Source organism: Chrysoperla carnea, assembly GCF_905475395.1.
Source record: "Chrysoperla carnea chromosome X unlocalized genomic scaffold, inChrCarn1.1 SUPER_X_unloc_23, whole genome shotgun sequence".
NCBI lineage: Eukaryota > Metazoa > Arthropoda > Insecta > Neuroptera > Chrysopidae > Chrysoperla > Chrysoperla carnea.
In genome coordinates, this window is record NW_025408149.1 from 45001 (window position 1) to 47500 (window position 2500).

The following is a 2500-nucleotide window of genomic DNA, read 5'->3' on the forward strand; positions in this document are numbered from 1 at the left end:
CTTTCATTGTGCCTTTGGGTTTCATAAAATTTATAAATATTTCGATGAAAAAATATTTTATTCCCAATGACTTGCGTACATGCTAGACTCCTTGGTCCGTGTTTCAAGACGGGTCCTGAAAGTACCCAAAGCTATATCGTCGCTGACAGATAAATTTTTAATAAAAAAAAATGAGCCAGTTCATTATCATACACCTACTGACAGTTAAATAGTATCATATAACGGCATAAAATCCGTATATATAATATGTTTTAATAAAAAAACCTATTTATACTCGTGGTGGATCTGAACGCGTTAATAACGCGACTCAATATCAATTTATAATTAATACCATCAAACAATTAATCAAGAAACATAGGCGTTTAACATACACAAAATATTATCAAAAAATAATATTGTACATTAATCAACGCACCAATGCCTATAGATTAATATTTAATGGGTCGCAACGTCCTACAAGATGAGAAGTGCATACCTCGTTATCATACAATTAACAATATACAGCAGTGCATATATTTTTACTAAAAATAAATTCCTAATAAAAATTTTTGTCACATGCTAGTACAAATTGGTTGATTAACGATAAAAAGTAAATGAATCTCATCTTTCGACCTTTCGGGTTTCTCAGGTTTACCCCTGAACGGTTTTACGTACTCTTTAACTCTCTCTTCAAAGTTCTTTTCAACTTTCCCTCACGGTACTTGTTCGCTATCGGTCTCGTGGTAATATTTAGCCTTAGATGGAGTTTACCACCCACTTAGAGCTGCACTCTCAAGCAACCCGACTCTAAGGAAAGATTCACCTATCATCAATAATAATCACTACGGGCCTGGCACCCTCTATGGGTATATGGCCCCATTCAAGATGGACTTGGATGTATTATATAACAATAGGTTTATATTGAATCTTCCTAAACACTACATTCCCCAAGTGTCTGTTTATCAGCCACGGGGTTCAGTGCTGGGCTTATCCCTGTTCGCTCGCCGCTACTAAGGGAATCCTAGTTAGTTTCTTTTCCTCCGCTTAATAATATGCTTAAATTCAGCGGGTAATCTCACCTACTCTGAGGTCGTAAAAGTTTTTAGAAGTATTAAAACAAAAATTTTTTTTATATATTATGTTTTTGTTATATTTTATAAGTAAACAATTTTCTTAATTATTCATACTCAAATTTTTTTAATATTATTATATAATATTATTTTTATATTTATCTAAAGAGAAGAAAATAAAAAATAAATAATTATATATATTAATTTTTTTCGAGTATATTGAAAATTTTATTACAAATAAAATATTCCATAACAAAATATTAATATATAATATTTTTGTTTATTCTTCTTTATTTAATATTTTAAAAATATATTATTAATATCATTTATTATTAATATTATTATTAACATAAAGTTTTATAATATTATATATAAATGATAAAAAATAATATTGATATATTAATTTAAAAATGTCGACAAATAATAAAAAATATATAAATTTTAAATGCTATTAAAAACATTTTATATTTATTTTTTTCTTATATTTGGCGTAAAACATTCATATATAAATAATTTTACATTTCTTTTATAAAAATTTTATTTATCAATTTAATTAAATATGAAAAAATAAATTTTCTTTTTTAATTATTGATAAATTTCTTTTTCATAAAAAAAATTTTATGTAAAATAATCTTTTATTATATTAATATAATGTATACGACCCTCAGCCAGATGTGGTCCGGGAACAGTATCCAAGGACCGCAATGTGCGTTCGAAATGTCAATGTTCATGTGTCCTGCAGTTCACAAGTTGACGCGCAATTAGCTGCGTTCTTCATCGACCCACGAGCCAAGTGATCCACCGTCCAGGGTAATCTTTTTAAATTTTAAATGTAAGTATTATTATTAATAATAATCTTTATTTTTAATATAAAAAATAAAATTATTAATTTATATATCTTTATAAATTCTTTTAAAATAAAAAAATTTTTCTAGAATATAAATTATATATTTTATTTTAAATATATATATATATAAATTAAAGATATTATGGTATTAATAAATATATACATAACATTTTTGATATTTTTGTTAGTGCTAGCTAGATATAATAATTAATATTTGGTATATTTTATAGAAATGTATTTATTTTTTTTTTATAAATTATTTTCTACATAAAAATATATATAATATTAATATGGTACAAAACAAATGGGTTTGTTTTTTAACATAATAACTTTTAATAAAAAAAAAGAAATATCAAGACAAAACATAAAGAAATTTAAATTTGAAATAAATTTTATTCTTTAAAAAAATTTTATCTTGTGTTTTCTTTATTTTTATTATATAACATAGAAAAATAAAAATATAGATTATATCAATTATAATCTTATTTTATTTTTCTTAATAGAGATTATATACATATAAACAAATAATTTCAATATATTCTATTTTTAATTTCACTTTTTTATAAGAGAAATTATTTATAGATTTTATTAATAATTATTGTTT

At 23.6% G+C, this 2500-nt stretch overlaps 2 non-coding genes across 2 annotated transcripts in view; both read right to left on the reverse strand.

Moving 5' to 3' along the window:
• LOC123304131 overlaps nucleotides 1-1072 on the reverse strand; it is a 4575-nt gene extending 3503 nt beyond the window's left edge. Inside the window, exon 1 of the ribosomal RNA XR_006536180.1 lies at nucleotides 1-1072. This exon is cut by the window's left edge and continues 3503 nt beyond it. This is a non-coding gene — a ribosomal RNA (large subunit ribosomal RNA).
• Nucleotides 1073-1707: 635 nt separating this feature from the next.
• On the reverse strand, nucleotides 1708-1862 carry LOC123304138. The gene has a single exon (XR_006536186.1). It is a non-coding gene; the product is annotated as a 5.8S ribosomal RNA (ribosomal RNA).
• Nucleotides 1863-2500: the final 638 nt, after the last annotated feature.